Source organism: Ovis canadensis, chromosome 15, assembly GCF_042477335.2.
Source record: "Ovis canadensis isolate MfBH-ARS-UI-01 breed Bighorn chromosome 15, ARS-UI_OviCan_v2, whole genome shotgun sequence".
Taxonomy (NCBI): Eukaryota; Metazoa; Chordata; class Mammalia; order Artiodactyla; family Bovidae; genus Ovis; species Ovis canadensis.
In genome coordinates this window covers 65,080,971-65,099,323 of record NC_091259.1, presented here as the reverse complement: position 1 = coordinate 65,099,323, position 18,353 = coordinate 65,080,971, and the positions used below count along the sequence as shown (strand labels likewise).

The 18,353-nt window shown below is 37.9% G+C and overlaps 1 protein-coding gene across 1 annotated transcript in view; it reads left to right on the top strand.

Annotated features, from left to right (window-relative positions):
• CCDC34 (coiled-coil domain containing 34) overlaps nucleotides 1-18,353 on the top strand; it is a 48,890-nt gene that overhangs the window by 9,403 nt on the left and 21,134 nt on the right. The gene's annotated exons all lie outside the window — the stretch shown is intronic.

The following is an 18,353-nucleotide window of genomic DNA, read 5'->3' as shown; positions in this document are numbered from 1 at the left end:
ATTTTCACATGAATCCATCATTCTTTCAACTCTTACTGCTTGCTGTTTAGAATCTAGCAGCCAAATAGATTTGGGTAGTTTTAAATCCTTCAGTATCTAGGTTATCTGAATTCTCTCCATCCAAACACAGAAACCAGGTAGATGTGTGTGGTGAGGGATATATCTTGTTTTTAATAAATATGATCACTCTTTTGTAACCTGTTTTTTTTTGCCTATTACATTATTAATATGTTTCTATATCATTAAATATTTTATATCATTTAAAAATGGCTGATTATTAAAATATATTTAAAATGTATCATATATATAATAGAAGATAATTAACCAGTTCACTGTTGTTGTGTGTTTAAGTTTATTCTCATCTCTTAGGGTCTCCCTGGTGGCTCATCCACCTGCCAATGCGGGAGACATGGGTTCAATTCCTAGGTTGGGAAGATCCCCTAGAGAAGGAAATGGCAATACCCACTCCAGTATTATTGCCTGGGAAATCCCATGGACAAAAGAACCTGGTGGGCTACAGCCCATGGGATTGGAAAATAAAAGCACAGTGATAAAAACAACAACTAATCTATTAGTATCCCTATTGCTGTAAAAATCCTGGGAATTAAAGCTTTGCCCTCCATGATTTTTTTGGAGTAAATTTTCCATTTCAGTTTTGAAACTAGTTGTTTTTTCTGTGATGGCTTTCTAGCCAGGTTCTTGACATGATTTAGATAATTGTAGAAACCAATACATTCAGCTTTTTCCCTGTTGAAGTATACTTTGTATTCTAAAAACAAATTTATTCCTGGAAAAGTACACTGTAGTACTTGTTTCTACTTAGAAGGGCTAGGACTTGAGAAAAACCTTATGGTTTCATGTCAGATAGACTTATTTAAACTTTTACACTTCCATTTCCTCATCTCAACAGTAAGGATAAAATAATACTACCCGGTCACAGTGTTTTAGAGGATTAAATGAGACAAAGTGTAAGGATAGCTAGTGATTTTATTGATATTGTTATTGATGTCATTGCTAGTCACAGTCTTTTTTCCATCTTTTAAATTGAAATATAGTTCATTTACAATGTTGTGTTAGTTTCAGATATATAGCAAGCTGATTCAGTTTATATATATATGCCTGCTTGTGTGCTCGGTTGCTCAGTGGTATTTGACTCTCTGTGACCCCCTGAGTTGTAACATGCCAGGCTCCTCTGTCCACAGGATTTTTCAGGCAAGAATACTGGAGTGACACACACACACATTTTTAAGTTTTTTTCTGTTTTCACTTCAGTTCAGTTGCTCAGGCGTGTCCGACTGTGTGTGACCCCATGTACTGCAGCTCACTGGGCTTCCCTGTCCATCACCAACTCACACACACACACATATGTACATATACATTTTTAGATTGTTTTCTGTTTTCACTTCCGTTCAGTTGCTCAGTCAGGTCCAACTCTGTGTGACCCCATGGACTGCAGCACACCAGGCCTCCCTGTCTATCACCAACTCCTGGAGATTACTCAAACTCATGTCCATTGAGTCAGTGATGCCATCCAACCATCTCATCCTCTGGCATCCTCTTCTCCCCACACCTTCATTCTTTCCCAGCATCAGGGTCTTTTCCAGTGAGTTAGTTCTTTGCATCAGATAGCCAAAGTATTGGAGTTTCAGCTTCAACATCAGCCCTTCCAATGAATCTTCAGGATTGATTTCCTTTATTTTTTTAAATTTAATTTTATTTTTATTTTTTTTAGTTTTTTATTTTTTAAATTTTAAAATCTTTAATTCTTACATGTGTTCCCAAACATGAACCCCCCTCCCATCTCCCTCCCCATAACATCTCTCTCGGTCATCCCCATGCACCAGCCCCAAGCATGCTGCATCCTGCGTCAGACATAGACTGGCGATTCAATTCTTACATGATAGTATACATGTTAGACTGTCATTCTCCCAAATCATCCCACCCTCTCCCTCTCCCTCTGAGTCCAAAAGTCTGTTATACACATCTGTGTCTCTTTCCCTGTCTTATATACAGGGTCGTCATTGCCATCTTCCTAAATTCCATATATATGTGTTAGTATACTGTATTGGTGTTTTTCTTTCTGGCTTACTTCACTCTGTATAATCAGCTCCAGTTTCATCCATCTCATCAGAACTGATTCAAATGAATTCTTTTTAACGGCTGAGTAATACTCCATTGTGTATATGTACCACAGCTTTCTTATCCATTCATCTGCTGATGGACATCTAGGTTGTTTCCATGTCCTGGCTATTATAAACAGTGCTGCGATGAACATTGGGGTACATGTGTCTCTTTCAGTTCTGGTTTCCTCGGTGTGTATGCCCAGCAGTGGGATTGCTGGGTCATAAGGTAGTTCTATTTGCAATTTTTTAAGGAATCTCCACACTGTTCTCCATAGTGGCTGTACTAGTTTGCATTCCCACCAACAGTGTAGGAGGGTTCCCTTTTCTCCACACCCTCTCCAGCATTTATTGCTTGCAGATTTTTGGATCGCAGCCATTCTGACTGGTGTGAAGTGGTACCTCATTGTGGTTTTGATTTGCATTTCTCTAATAATGAGTGATGTTGAGCATCTTTTCATGTGTTTGTTAGCCATCCGTATGTCTTCTTTGGAGAAATGTGCCACATTTTTCACAGAACTAGAACAAATAATTTCAAGATTTGTATGGAAATACAAAAAACCTCGAATGGCCAAAGCAATCTTGAGAAAGAAGAATGGAACTGGAGGAATCAACTTGCCTGACTTCAGGCTCTACTACAAAGCCACAGTCATCAAGACAGTATGGTACTGGCACAAAGACAGACATATAGATCAATGATTTCCTTTAGTATGGACTGGTTTGATCTCCTACAGTCCGAGGGACTCTCAAGAGTCTTCTCCAGCATCACAGTTCAAAAGCATCAATTCTTCAGCTCTCAGCTTTCTTTACAGTCCAACTCTCACATCCATACATGACTACTGGAAAAACCATAGCTTTGACTAGATGGATCTTTGTTGGCAAAATAATGTCTCTGCTTTTTAATATGCTGTCTAGGTTGGTCATAGCTTTTCTTCCAGGGAGCAAGCATCTTTTAATTTCATGGCTGCAGTCACCATCTGCAGTAATTTTGGAGTCCAAGAAAATAAACTTTGTTACTGTTTCCATTGCTTCCACATCTATTTGCCATGAAGTGATGGGACCAGATGCCATGATCTTTGTTTTCTGAATGTTGAGCTTTAAGCCAACTTTTTCACTCTCCTCTTTCACTTTCATCAAGAGGCTTTTTAGTTCCTCTTCACTTTCTGCCATAAGTGTGGTGTCATCTGCATATCTGAGGTTATTGACATTTCTCCTGGCAGTCTTGATTCCAGCTTGTGCTTCATCCAGCCCAGCATTTCTCATGGTGTTTTCTGCATATAAGTTAAATAAGCAGGGTGACAATATACAGCCTTGATGTGCTCCTTTCCCGACTTGGAACCAGTCTGTTGGTGCACGTTCTACCTGTGCTTTTTGACCTGCATACAGGTTTCTCAAGAGGCAGCTCAGGTGGTCTGGTATTCCCATCTCTTTCAGAATTTTCCACAGTTTGTTGTATTCCACACAATCAAAGACTGGTGTAGTCAGTAAAGCAGAAATAGATGTTTTTCTGCAACTCTCTTGCTTTTTCAATGATCCAACACATGTTGGCAATTTGATCTCTGGTTCCTCTGCCTTTTCTAAATCCAGTTTGAACATCTGGAAGTTCACTGTTCACAAACAGTTGAAGCCTGTCTTGGAGAATTTTAAGCATTACTTTACTAGCGTGTGAGATGAGTGCAATTGTGCGGTAGTTTGAGCATTCTTTGGCACTGCCTTTCTTTGGGATTGAAATGGAAACTGACCTTTTCCAGTCCTGTGGCCACTGCTGAGTTTTCCAAATTTGCTGGCATATTGAGTGCAGCACTTTCACAACATCATCTGTTAGGATTTGAAATAGCTCAACTGGAATTCCATCATCTACACAAGCTTTGTTCATAGTGATGCTTTCTTAAGGCCCACTTGACTTTGCATTCCAGGATGTCTGGCTCTAGGTGAGTGATACCGTTGTGGTTATGAAGGTCTTTTATGCATAGTTCTCCTGTGTATTCTTGCCACCTCTTCTTAATATCTTCTGCTTCTGTTAGGTCCATACCATTTCTGTCCTTCATTGTGCCCATCCTTGCATGAAATGTTCCCTTGGTGTCTCTAGTTTTCTTGAAGAGTTCTCCAGTCTTTCCCATTCTGTTGTTTTCCTATTTCTTTGCAGTGATCACTGAGGTAGGCTTTCTTATTTATCTCTCCTTGCTTTTCTTTGGAACTCTGCATTCAAATGTGTGTATCTTTCCCTTTCTCCTTTGCATTTAGCTTCTCTTCTTTTCTCAGCTATTTGTAAGGCTTCCTCAGACAACCATTTTGCCTTTAGGTTATTATAAGATATTGCCTATAATTGCCTCTGTTATATAGTAAATCCTTGCTGTTTATGTATTTTATATATAGTAGTATGTACCTATTAATATTAAACTTCACATCTTTCCCTCCCCCTGCTTTTCCCTTTGGTATCTATAGATTTGTTTTCTGTGTATTTCTGTTTTGTAAATATTGTGCTGGCCAAAAAATTTCATTTGGATTTTTCCATAACATTTTATGGAAAACCTGAATAAACCTTTTAACCAAACCGATACATTCATTTGTATCATTTTTCAAGATTCTGCATATAAGTGGTATCATATGATATTTGTCTTTCTCAGTCTGTCTGTATTCAGTTAGTGTGATAATCTCTAGGTCCATTCATGTTGCTACAAATGGCATTATTTTATTTATTTTTATGGCTGAGTGATATCCCTTTGGTGTGTGTATACGCACAGACACACCACATCTTCTTTTCCCACTCATCTGGGTTGCGTTATCTTTTCAAATTTGAGTTTTCATGTTTTCTGGATATATACTCAGGAGCAGAATTGCTGGCAACTCGATTTTTAGTTAAGGAACTCCATATTGTTCTCCATAGTGGGAACACCAATTCTATTCTCCCCAACAGTGTAGAAGGGTTCCTTTCTCTCCACATCTTCTCTAGCGTTTATTTGTAGACTTTTTAATGATGGCCATTCTGATCAGTGTGAGGTTATACCTTATTGTAGTTTTGATTTTCATTTTTCTATAATTAATGATGTTGAACATCTTTTCATGTACCTGCTGGCCATCTTTATATCTTTGGAGAATGTCTGTTTAGATTTTCTGCCCATTTTTTGATTTGGCTGTTTCTTTTTATTTATATTAAGCTGTATGAGCTTTTTATATTTTTTGAAATGAATCCTTCATTGGTTGTATCAGGTGCAAATATTTTCTCTCATTCTGTGGGTTGTCTTTTCATTTTGTTTATGATTTCCTTTGATGTACAAAAGGTTTTAAGTTTAAACAATTGCTTTTGCTTATTACTACATTTTGGTTAGTATTTCCACTACTGTAAAAGATGGATCTAAAAATATATTGCTGCAATTTATATCAAAGAGTATTCTACCTACGTTTTCCTTTAAGAGTTTTTATAGTATCTTGCTTTACATTTAGGTCTTTAATCCATTTTGAGTTAATTTTTGTATATAGTGTCAGAGAATGGTCTAGTTTTATTTATCTACAGATAGTATCCAGTTTTCCCAGGACCACTTCTTGAAGAAATGTCTTCTTCATTGTATAGTCTTCCCTCTTCTGTCATTAATTAATTGACCCTAGGTATCTTGGTTTATTCCTCAGCTCTATTCTCTTCTCCTGATCTCAGTCTGTTTTTGTCCCAGTGCAGTACTGTTTCTGATTTCTGTGGCTTTGTAGGATAGTCAGAAATCAGGGAGCATATTCCTTGAGCTCTGTTCTTTTTTCTCAAGGTTGTTTTGGCTATTCAGGGCCTTTTGTGTTTTCATGTAAATTTAATTTTGTTGTTGTTCTTTGAAAAATGCCATTGGTAATTTGATAGGGATTGCATTGAATCTCTAGATTCCCTAAGGTAATATGGTGATTTTAACAATATTGATTCTTGCAATCAAAGAACACAGTATATCTTTCAGTATTTGTGTCACTTTAGTATCTTTCATCAGTGTCTTATGCTTTTCAGAATACAGGTCTTTTGCCTCGTTAGGTAGGCTTATTCCTAGGTATTTTATTCTTTCTGATGAGATGGAAAGTGAGATTGTTTCCTTAATTCCACTTTCTCTGTTAATTCCTTGTTTGTGGATAGACATGCGACAGATTTTTGTATAATAATTTTGTGTCCACAAGTTTACTGAATTCATTGAGCTCTAGTAGTTTTCTGGTATAATAGCATCTTGAGGGTTTTCTCTGTATGGTATCTTGTCATTTGCAGTGACAGTTTATGTCTTCCTTTCCAATTCAAATCTTTCCTTTCCCCTTTTTTCTCTTTCATTTTCTTGTCTGATTACTGTGTCGAGGACTTCCAAACTGTGTTGAATGAAAGTGGTGGGAATGGACATCCTTGTTTTCTTCCTGATCTTCACCATTTTATATGATGTTAACTGTGGGTTTGTCATTCAGTTCAGTTCCGTCGCTCAGTTGTGTCTGACTCTGTGTGACCCCATGGACTGCAGCACACCAGGCTTCCCTGTCCATCACCAACTCCCAGAGCTTGCTCAAACTCATGTCCATTGAGTCGGTGATGCCATCCAACCATCTCATCTTCTGGCATCCCCTTCTCTCGCCTTCATTCTTTCCCAGCATCAGGGTCTTTTCCAATGAGTTGGTTCTTTGCATCAGGTGGCCAAAGTATTGGAGTTTCAGCTTTAGCATCAGTCCTTCCAGTGAATATTCAGGACTGATTTTCCTTTAGGATGGACTGGTTGGATCTCCTTGCAGTCCAAGGACTCTCAAGAGTCTTCGCCAACACCACGATTCAAAAGCATCAGTTCTTTGGCATTCAGCTTTCTTTATGGTCCAACTCTCACATCTGTACATGACTACTGGAAAAACCGTAGCTTTGACTAGATGGACCTTTGTTGGCAAAGTAATGTCTCTGCTTTTTAATATGCTGTCTAGGTTGGTCATAGCTTTTCTTCCAGGGAGCAAGCGTCTTTTAATTTCATAGGTGCAGTCACCATCTGCAGTGATTTTGAAGCCCCCCCAAATAAAGTCTGTCACTGTTTCTATTGTTTGCCCATCTATTTGCCATGAAGTGATGGGCCCAGATGCCGCCATCTTCGTTTTTTTGAACGTTGAGTTTTAAGCCAACTTTTCCACTCTCCCCTTTCACTTTCATCAGGAGGCTCTTGATGAAAGGGTTTATCATACATGGCCTTTATTATGTTGAAGGTATGTTCCCTCCATACCCAGTTTCTAGAGAGTTTTTTTTGTTTTATAAGAGGATGTTTTATTTAATTGGAAGCTTTTTCTTCTTCTACTGAGATGATCATAAAGCTTTTATCATTTAATTTGTTAGTGGGATGTATCAAATTGATTTGTGGATGTTAAAAAGTCCTTGGATAGCTGGGAAAAGTATTACTTGATTATGATGTATGATCCTTAATTTTTCAGTTAATCTTTATTTTTTATGGGGTATAGTTGATTTACAATGTTGTGTAAATTTCAAGTGTACAGCAAAGTAGTTTAGTTATACTATATATACATTCTCTTTCTGATTCTTTCCCATATAAATTATTACACAGTTTTGGGTAAATTTCCCTGTGCTATACAGTAGGTGCTTGTTGATAGGTATTTTTAATATTCTAGTGTATATATAAATTAGGAGACTGTTAACCCCAGTCTCCTAATTTATCCCTCCCCCTATTCTTTCCCTTTTGGTAACCATAAGTTTGTTTTCAAAAGATTGTGAATCTGTTTCTGTTTTGTAAATAAGTTCACTTGTATCATCTTTTTTATTAGATTCCACATATAAGTGATATCATATATTTGTCTTTCTCAGTCTAACTTGCTTCACTGGGAATTATAATCTCTAGGTTCATCCATGTTGCTTCAAATGGCATTATTTCATTCTTTTATGTAGCTGAGTAATATCCCATTGTGTATATGTACTACTTCTTTTTTTATCCATTCATTTATCAGTGGTGGAGAAGGCAGTGGCACCCTGCTCCAGTACTCTTGCCTGGAAAATCCCATGGACGGAGGAGCCTGGGAGGCTGCAGTCCATGGGGTCGCTAAGAGTCGGACATGACTGAGTGACTTCACTTTCACATTTCACTTTCATGCATTGGAGAAGGAAATGACAACCCATTCCAGTGTTCTTGCCTGGAGAATCCCAGGGATGGGGGATCCTGGTGGGATGCTATCTATGGGGTTGCACAGAGTGAGACACAACTGAAGCGACTTAGCAGCAGCAGCAGCATTTGTCAGTGGGCATTTAGGTTGCTTCCGTGTCTTGCCTATTGTAAATAGTGCTGCAGTGAACACTGGGGTGCAAGTATCTTTGTAAATTATGGTTTTCCCTGATTATATGCCTGACAATGGGATTGGTAGGTCACATGCTTATATTTTTATTTTTTAAGAAACCTCCATACTGCTTGTGATTTTTAAAGAAACCTCCATACAATTTACATTTCCACCAACAGGGTAGGAGGGTTTCCTTTTCTCCACACCCTCTCCAGCATTTATTGATAATGCGTCAGCCTGTTGATGATGGCCATTCCGACTGGTATTAGGTGATACCTCATTGTAGCTCTGATTTTGCATTTCTCTAATAATTAGTAATGCTGAATATCTTTTTGTGTTCTTTTTTGACCTTCTGTATGTCTTTTTTGGAGAAATGTCTATTGAGATCTTCCACTCATTTTTTTGATTGGTTTATTTATTTAGTTTTTGTTATTGAGCTAGATGAGCTGTTTATATATTTTGGCAATTAATCCCTTGTTGGTCAATTTGCTTGCAAATATTTTCTCTCATTCTGTGTGGTTTTTTTGTTGTTCATGATTACCTTTGCTGTGCAAAAGCTTTTAAGTTTAATTACATGCTTTTTCTTTCTTTTTATTTTCATTATTTTAGGAGGTGGATTGAAAAAAATCTTGCTGCAGTTTATGTCAGTGAGTGTTCTGCCTTTCTTTTCCTCTAAGAGTTTTATAGTATCCAGTCTTATATTTAGGTCTTTAATCCATTTTGAGTTTATTTTTGTATATGGTGTTAGAGACTGTTGTAATTTCATTCTTTTACATATAGCTGTCAACTTTTCCTGCCACCACTTACTGAATAGACTTTTTCTCCATTATATATTGAAGACTTTCTTTGTCATAGATTAATTGACCATAGGTGAGTAGGTTTATTTCTTGGATTTCTGTCCTGTTCCATTGATCTGTAGTTCTGTTTTTGTTCCAATAATATACTGCTTTTATTACTGTGACTTTGTGGTATAGTCTGAAGTGAAGGAGCCTGATTGCTCTAGCTGCATTTTTCTTTATCAAGATTTCATTGACTCTTTGGGGTCTTTTGTATTTCCATGCAAATTTTAAAGTTATTTGATGTGATTCTGTAAACAGCATCATTGATGATTTGATAGGGATTGAATTGAATCTGTGGATTGCTTTGGATAGTATAACATTTGGTCAATTCTTCCAATCCAGCAACATTTGGATTCTTGGATTCTTCCAATCCAACAACATACTTTTGCTGTATCTTCCCCCCTCTGTGTCATCTTCAGTTTCTTTCACCAGGTTCTTGCAGTTTTCAGAGCAAAGGTCTTTTGGCTCCTTAGGAAAATTTACTCCTAGGTATTTTATTTCTTTTTGATGGTACAGTAAATGGGACTGCTTCCTGAATTTTTCTTTCTGATAGTTCATCGTTAGTGCATAGAAATTCAAGTGATTTCTGTGTATTAATTTTGTATCCTGCAACTTTGCTGAATTTCTTGCTGAGCTCTAAGTAGTTTTCAGGTAGCACCTTTAGAGTTTTCTCTGTGTAGTCTTGTGTCGTCTGCAGTGACAGCTTTACTACTTCTTTTCCAGTTGGGATTCATTTCTTTTTCTTCTCTGATTACTATGGCTAGGACTTCCAAAACTTTGTTGAATAACAGTGATGAGAGTGGTCATTCTTATCTTCTTCCTAATCTTGGAGGAAATGCTTTCAGCTTTTCACTGTTGGGTATGATGTTAGTTGTGGATTTATCATATATGACCTTTAGTATGTTGAGGTAGGTTCCCTCTAAGCACATTTTCTAGAGTTTTTTTTTTTTATCATAAATGAATGTTGAATTTTATCAAATTATTTTTCTGCATCTATTAAGAAGCACCTACTCCAGTACTCTTGCCTGGAAAATCCCACGGACAGAGGAGCCTGGTGGGCTGCCGTCTGTGGGGTCGCACAGAGTCGGACAGGACTGAGTGACTTCACTTTCACTTTTTACTTTCATGCATTGGAGAAGGAAATGGCAACCCACTCCAGGGTTCTTGCCTGGAGAATCCCAGGGACGGGAGAACCTGGTGGCTGCCATCTATGGGGTTGCACAGAGTCGGACACGACTGAAGTGACTTAGCAGCAGCAGCATTAAGATGATAATATGGTTGTTAGTTTTCAATTTGTTAATGTAGTGTATCACTCTATTTGCAGTTATTGAAAAATTCTTGCATCTCTGGGATAATCTCACTTGATCATGGTGCATGATCCTTTCAATGTATTGCTGGATTTGGTTTGCTTATATTTTGATGAGGATTTTGCACCTATGTTCATCAATGATATTGGCCTGTAATTTATTTTTTGGTGATATCTTTGTCTAGGTTTGTTATTCAGTGGCCTCATAGAATGAGTTTGGGAGAGTTTCTTCTTCTTCAGTTTTTTTGGAATAGTTTGAGAAGGATCAGTTTAACTCTTTTTTCACATGTTTGCTCAGTGGTAAAGAATCTGCCTGCCAATGCAGGAGACTTGGATTTGACCCCTGTGTTGGGAAGATCCTCTGGAGAAGGAAATGGCAACCCACTCCAGTATTTTCTTGCCTGAGAAATCCCATGGATAGAGGAGCCTGGTGGACTACAGTCCATGTGGTCACAAAAGAGGTGGACATGACTTAGTGACTAAACAACCACAGATGTTTAATACTAAAGAATTCACCTGTGAATTCATCTTGTCTAGACTTTTGTTTGTTGGGAGTTTTTAAATCATGGTTTCAATTTCAGTACTTGTGATTGATCTGTTCATGTTTTTTATTTCTTCTGGTTTAGTCTTGCAAGATTGTATCTAAGAATTTGTCCGTTTCTTCTAGGTTGTCCATTTTATTGACATACAGTTGCTTATAGTAGCCTCTTGTGATCCTTTGTATTTCTGTATTGTCAGTTGTGAGTTCTTTTTCTTTTCTAATTTTATTGACTTCAGCCCTCTTTTTTTCCTTTTTTCTTCTTAAAAAATGTTTATCTATTTCAGCATCAGTTCAGTTCAGCATGCCAGGTCTTTATTTCAGTATACAGGATCTTTAGTTGTGGTCTGCAAACTCTTTAGTTGTGGCATACAAACTCAGCGTGTGGAATCTAGTTCCCCCAGCAAGTCTGCCTGTTTTGGGAGTGCGGAGTCTTTGCTGCTGGACCACCGGGGAAATCCCTCTCATTTTTCTTGATGAGTCTGGCTAAATCAATTTTATCTTTTCAAAGAACCAACTTTTAGTTTCATTGATCTTTTTTTAAATTGATTTCTTCATGTTTATTTCATTTATTTCTATTCTGATCTATTTAATTTCTTTCCTTTGTGTTTTGTTTGTTGTTCTTTCTCCAGTTGCTTTAGGTGTAAGGTTAGGTTGTCTGAGATTTTTCTTGTTTCCTAAGGTACAGTTGTATTGCTATGAACTTTCTTCTTACAACTGCTTTTGTTACAGCACAAAGCGTCAGAGGTTTTGGATCATCATGTGTTTGTTTTTGTCTCTAGGTTTTTTTTTTCCCCCCCTAAATTCCTCTTTTATTTATTCAGTGATTCATTAGTTGTTTAGTAACATGTTGTTAGGCTTCACATATTTGTGTTTTTTTACAGTTTCTTTCTTATAGTTGATTTCTAATCTCTTAGTGTTGTGGCTAGAAAAAATGCTTGATATGATTTCAGTTTTCTTAAACTTACTGAGGTTTGCTTTTTGGACTAGCATGTAAGCTACCCTGGAGAATATGCCATGTGCTCTTGAGAAGAATGTGTAGCCTGATGCTCTCATAGGAACGTTTTATAAATATCAATTAAGGCTGTCTGGTCTAATATATCTTTAATGGTCTGTGTATCCTTATTGATTTTCTGTCTGGATGATCTGTCCAGTGATAGAGGTGGAGTTTCAAAGTCCCCACTATTATTGTGTTACTGTTGACTTCTCTTTTTGTAGCTATTAACAGTTGCCTTATATGTTAAGGTGCACCTATTTTGGGTGCATATGTATTTTCCATTGTTATATCTTACTTCTGGGATTGATCCCTTGATTATAATGTAGTATCCTTCTTTGAGTCTTTAATTTTAAAGCCTGTTTTGTCTGGTTTGAGTATTGCTACTCTGGCTCTCTTTTGATGTCCATTTACATGGAATATGTTTTTCCATTCCCTCACTTTCAGTCTGTGTGCGTCTCTGATTCTGAAGTGAGTATTTTGTAGGCATCATACATATGTTTCTTGTTTTTGTATCCATTGAGCTACTGTGTGTCTTTTGGTTGAAGCATTTTATCCACTTACATTTAAGGTAACTATTGATATATATGTTTTTATTGCCATTTTGTTAATTGTTTTTGTAGGTCTTTTTCCCCCTTTTCTTGTGATTTGATGACTGTTTTTAGTGTTTTGTTTGAATTCCATCTTATTTCTTGGGTGTATATCTATTATGCATTTTTGGTTTGCAGTTACCATGAAGTTTTTATATAGCAGTCTTTTTTAAGTTACTGAATTCTTAATTTCAAATGCATTAAAAAAAAAACCTGCATTTATACTCTTCCCTCATGATTATGGCTGTTGATGTAATATTTTACATCTAATTGTTTTTTGTATCCCTTAACTGCTTATTGTGCATACAGATGACTTTATTACTCCTGTCTTGTAACCTCACTACTAACTTTGTGAATGGATTCTTATCTTTACTGTATGTTTGTCTTTACCAATGAGGCTTTTCATTTTGTAATTTTCTTGATTCTAGTAGTGGCCTTTTCTTTTTTGCCTGGAGAAGTTTCTTTAACATTTGTTGTAATGCTGGTTTGGTAGTGCTGAATTCTCTTAACTTTAGCTGGACTGAAAAGCTTTTGATTTTGCCATCTAATCTGAATGAGAGCTTTGCTGGGTATAGCATTCTTGGTTGTAGGTTTTCCCCTTTCATTACTTTAAATATATCATGACACTCCCTTCTGGCCTGCAAAATTTCTGCTGAAAACACAGCTGATAGCCTTATAGGAGTTCCTTTGTATGTTATTTGCTACTTTTAATATTCTGTCTTTAATATTTGGTGTTTTGGTTACAATGTGTTTTGGTGTGTTCCTCTATGTTTATCCTGTATGGGACCACTCTGCACTTCCTGGGCTTGCGTGACATTTTTCTTTCTGAGGTTAGGGAAGTTTTCAGCTATTACATCTTCAAATATTTTCTCTGGCCCTTTCTATCTTATCCTTCAGTGACCCCAATAATATGAGTAATTGTACGCTTGATGTCCCAGATGTCTGTTTAGTCGCAGTGATTTTCACTACTCAGTCTTCCAGCTCACCAATTCATTTTTCCATACCATTTAGAGTACTGTTGATTCCTTCTAGTGTATTTTTTATTTCAATTATTGTATTCTTCATCTCTGTTCAGCTGTTCTTTATATTTTCTCTTTGTTAAAAAAATTCTGACTTCTCTCTCCCTCTGTGCATCCATTTTCTTCCCAATTCTTTCCCTCATCTTTACGATCCTACTGTGAACTTTTTCTCAGGTAGATCGCCGGTCTCCTCTTCACTTAGTTTTTCTTTTGGGGTTTTATCTTTTTCCTTCATCTGGAACATATTCCTGTGGTGTCTCATTTTGTCTATGTTGGTATTTGTGTTTTTGTGTATGTGGCAGCTTTGTTACCTTTCTGGACTTTGGAGTAGTAGCCTTCTGTAGGGGATGTCTTTCATGTTCCAGCAGTGCCCTCTCGTTACCTAAGCCATATACCTGCATAGGCCCTTCTGTTGTGGCAGGCTGACTGTGAGTGGTCTGGTAGGCCTGGTTGGCTGCCAGTCTAGTTGGTGGCCAGGCACTGCCTTGTGTGAATGCTGCTGGCTACTCGTTAGTGTCAGCTGGTCATGAGGCAGCTGTTGCAGAACCCTAGGGAGTGCTGGGGGTGGTACTGGCTCACTGTTGGCTAGAGATAGTATCCTGCAGACTCTGGGGCTCTTGTCCACCTATTGGCAGGAGAGGCCAGATCCTAGGGTTAGTGCAGGACCACTAGCAGGCAGAGCTGTGTCCTAGAGCCCGGTCCAGGGCCCAGGGATCCCAGAGCTCATTTTAGATGATTGGTGTTGGAGGCTGGATATGGGGCGTGGGTGTCCCAAAGGTTGTTGGCCTGCTGGTGGGCAGGGCCAGTGCCCAGCTGGTCCCAGGGTAGGGTCTGACCTGCTGTTGCTGGGACTCAGTGTGCAAGCTGTGGTATTATAGTTTTTTGCTTCTGGTGTCTGCCCTCCTGGTGGTCGAGAGGCTTGTGTGAGCTTCCCAGTGCAAAGGGCCCAGACCCAGCTCTTGGCACCCTGGTGAGGAAATCTGTGTTTAGGGCCTTGTCTAGTGGTGACTGTGAGCTCAGGAAGTCTTTAAGCAGCCTGTTTGTGGTTGAGGCTGTGTCTCTGTTCAGTTAGTTGTTTGGCCTAAGGCATCCTACAAACTGTTGGGTGGGTCCAGGTCTTGGCGATAGTGAGCGCCAAGATGGCAGCCACCATCAGCTCATGCAGCTGAATGCCCCAGCTATGCCTGTCACCAGTGTCCATGTCCCTAGGGTGAGTCACAGCTACCTCATGCCTGCCTAGAGGACTCTCCAAGACCGGTAGGTAGGTCTGGCCCAAGCTAATTTCAGATTACTGCTTTTGCCCTGGGTTCCATTGTACATGATATTTTGTATGTGCCCTTTAAAAATGAAATCTCTTTTCCCCCAGTTCTGTGGGGCTTCTGCAAGTAAGCCCACTGACCTTGAAAGCCAAATGCTCTCGGCACTTGTCTTCCTAGTGCTGGACTGCAAGGCTTACATGGGGCTCAGATCTCTCATTCCTGTGAGAGAGCCTCTGCAGTATACTTATTCTCTACTTTGTGGGTTGCCCATCCTCAGGGGCAATATGAGTCTGTCCCTCCTACCTGTCTGATTATGGTTCCTTCTTTGTGTCTTTAGGTTCCAGCCTTTTTCATCTGCAGTTGTTCTGTAAAGAGTTGTGGTTTTGGGTATACTCATGAGAAAAGGTGAGCCCAGGGCCTTTCTACTCCATCATCTTGCCCACTCTCTTCAGTCATAGCCTTCTTAATGCTTTTTCATTTATTTTCAGAATTCATTTGTTGTTAAGGCCCCAGACGCTTAATTTTCTTCCTTCAATCTTAAGTTTTAACATTACTGATTCCATTGTTTAGTTTGTTGTTGTTCAGTTGCTAAGTCCGACTCTTTGTGTCCCCATGAACTGCAGCACGCCGGGCTTCTTCTGTCCTCACTCTCCCTGAGTTTGCTCAAACTCATGTCCATTGAGTCAGTGGTGCCATCCAACCATCTCATCCTCTGTTGCTGCCTTCTCTCTTGCCCTCAGTTTCTCCCAGCATCACGATTTTTTCCAATGAATTGGCTCTTCGCATCAGGTGGCCAAAGTATTGGAGTTTCAGCTTCAGCATCAGTCCTTCCAGTGAATATTTAGGACTTGATTTCCTTTGGAATTGACTAGTTTGATCTCCTTGCTGTCCGAGGGACTCTCAAAAGCCTTCTCCAGCACCACAGTTCAAAAGCATCAGTTCTTCGGCACTCAGCCTTCTTTATGGTCCAACTCTCACATCTATACATGACTACTGGAATTATTTAATTTCATACCTTTCTTAATAATTGTTCACACTGAGAAATCTGCTTTTCTTCATTTCACACAAATGCATACATATATACACACTTATGTATATATCTGAAATATCTTAACTTTGTGGAGAACTTGGAAATATTCTAATTTTTTTTAAAGCTAGTCATAACCCATGCATTAATTGTAGAATCACAGTTTTGTAAAACACTGATCTAGTGAATCAGTGGTATTGTGGAGCCCAGTTTATGTTATTTAGCTTTATCTCCAGCCTCACTAGAAGTCACTTGTTATCCTAAGAAAAGGAGGGTCACTTCAAGCGATTTTTAGAGTCAGCATACCATAAATGAATGTAATTAAATTACAGAAATTATAAGAAACTCTGAGCTTTGGAGTAACATGGAACTAGGCTGAAATTCTAGTCTTGCTGTTCTAAATCTGTGATCTTGGAAAAATTACTTCTCTGAGCCCCAATCTCTTCATCTATAAACCAGATGTTAGACAATATTAGAGTGGTTAAAAGCATAAATTCTTGAGTCGTACATCCTGGATTCAAAACTAAGATCTTGGATCTTTAGCCTCTCTCTGCTGGATTATCAGTAAAGGGGAGAGTGACATTTACCTCATAGTGTTTTGGGAACTAAGTGAACTGCAGGATGTGGCCTAATATATAGAAATCACTTTGTAAAAGTTAGTTGTAATTCTGAAGCAGTTAAAGTATGTTAGCATGAATCTTAACTGTATCAGTCGTCCCAGAGACATCATAACATACAGATAAATTACTTACTTTGGTATAAACTTATTTTGATCTATTGTGGTATTCACTTTTTTTTTTCATGCCTTTCCTTTTGTTTTAATTTTCTAAGTCATGCTTTCCTTACTTTTCTGTTCTTATTTACTGTATTCTCTGATTTATTTATAAATCATATCATTAAAATCTCAGATTTTTAACCACAAGGAACAGTTCATCTCAGATCCCTAATAAAAGATGAAGGCCAGAGAGCAGCTTTGCCAGTGCTTCAGTTAGTGACAAAGCTGGGACTGGATCCTGGTTCTTTTGACTTCCAACTTAATAAATATTTTTTCCACAGTACCAAGGTACATTTTAGAAATAAATAGGTCAGACTCAGTATTTTAAGTGTACACTGGCTTTCATATATTCTTCCTTGAAATCTTAAAATTTAAAGGTAGTTAAATCATTAAAAAGTTCATCACCTTTCATAAATTTGATTTTAGCAGCATTTTTTTTTGTTTTTCATGTCCCTGTAAGATTAACGCATCAAAATTATGTTTATAGTTTTTATATTTGTAGCTGTTGAAGTGATAAAAATAGTAAATATTTCACATTAGTATTGTGAAAAACTAGTATATTTTTGTAGGGTATATAAATTTTATTTAAATTTTTATTATTAAAAAAAAATATTTAGCAGACTGACCGAAATTCTTTATGGCCTTTGGATAATTTTTGTTTTTAACATTTGCTTTAACATTTTGGTACAGTCTATTCTAAACTATAAAAGTTATCTAATTTGTGAATAATCCAGGTTTGTTTGTTTTTTTCCCGTCATCTTGCTTTTGCCCTTTATATTCATCAGTGCTTAATGAAGGAAAAGAGCAGGATATAGAGTTGGTGAGACTCAGAAACTCAGTTTTTCTGATTGTTACCTTAGTCGGCAAAAGTTATTAAAATAAAAAGTCCATGTTTAGGATCCTCTTTGGATTTTGGTTTCCTGTAATCAAGTGTTTACTCTGTGGGAAGATGTATAATTCTGTTGAAATTCAGTGGTGTACCAGAAGACGACATAGGGCCTTATGAGAGAAGGCTCCAGCAGTGTCTGGTAGAAACTTGCTTTGGTGGTAAACAGATGGAGGCCTTTAGGGTGGGAAATTCTGAGAGGGGCCAGCCTTGGAAGGAGGGTTGTTTCTCAGAATGTGATGTGTATTCTGAGGTGGCAAATTGCTTGTACAGACACTCTGAGATTAGAGCACTGTTTGGGTCAATGGCAGCATTTTCTAGATACTTTTGACCCTTCCTTCATCTTAATTCTTACATCAACATTAGAATTTGTGAACCATAAAATCAGAATACAAAGTCTGATTTTTTTCCCTTACTTTTGAGCTTAATTATATGAAGAATCTGAAAAGGTTCATAAAAGTAATCAACCCTGTTTTTAGTCATATATTTAAATCACTACTTTTCTTGATGATAAAATTTAAGACTTTTTTTTAAAATGTGGTTGTCACATCTATATCTGGCTTGTCATACACATAGAAGTATATCCCTCCCTTATTTCCTGACCCAAGTCCAGACTCATATATATCTCCTTCTGACTCATATACTGTGGCAACCTCCTAGTCTGTCTCCCTCAGAATAGTTCTGATCCCTTCAAATGCAGTTTTCAGCCTTTATCATTGAGAGTTCTGAATCATTC